Here is a 779-nt window from a genome sequence, read left to right as displayed (position 1 = left end):
AACAGTCAAAGAAAATGCAAAAAGCAAAAAGCTCCTAACCCAAAACATCCAGGAAATCCAGGATGGAACGAGAAGATCAAACCTAAGGATAATAGGTATAGAAGAGAGTGAAGACTCCCAATATAATGGGCCAGTAAATATCTTCAACAAAATTATAGAAGAAAACTTCCCTAACCTAAAGAAAGTGAAAGACCCCGTAAGGAGTTCTTGCTCAAGTCCCAGGAGACATGCACCCAGAAAGCACAAGAGACCGTCTTGATGCAACCACAGAGGTAGTTTTTATTCGGGGCCCCGGTTTGTTTCCCAATCAAACTCACGCAGGAGTCCAGGGAAATGGACACGAGGTTCAGAAGTTAGGGGCTTTATATAGGAAAAAGGTCTGAGGGAACAAAGGAATCTGAGTGGCTATACATGATTGGGTATTTTAAATGTAGTTCGTGCAAATCAAAGTTGAGAATTCCAAAATGGGGAGTGAAAAAGGAATGCTTATTCAAGGTTCCTAATTGACCCTTAGCTAATACCTAAGAAAACCAGATGGCCCATGGTCCATCATTCAATATCCGTCCAGGCACATCCCAGGTGCCTGGGCTCCTGACACATTCTTATATTTTTCCCTATCTCTATGTTTTATGCTTCTCTGACCTGGGCTCCACTAACAGCTTCTCCCTGACCTGGGAGCCCTCCTAACAGCTTACTTTGATCTGTATTCAGAGGCCTGGCCCCTGTGGTTTTCAATAATCCTCTCTAACACTGGTCTCAAATTTAACTCTTTCAATCCC

This window comes from Mastomys coucha, unplaced genomic scaffold, assembly GCF_008632895.1.
Source record: "Mastomys coucha isolate ucsf_1 unplaced genomic scaffold, UCSF_Mcou_1 pScaffold20, whole genome shotgun sequence".
NCBI lineage: Eukaryota > Metazoa > Chordata > Mammalia > Rodentia > Muridae > Mastomys > Mastomys coucha.
The sequence above is the reverse complement of the archived record's forward strand: the minus strand, read 5'-3'. Positions refer to the sequence as shown.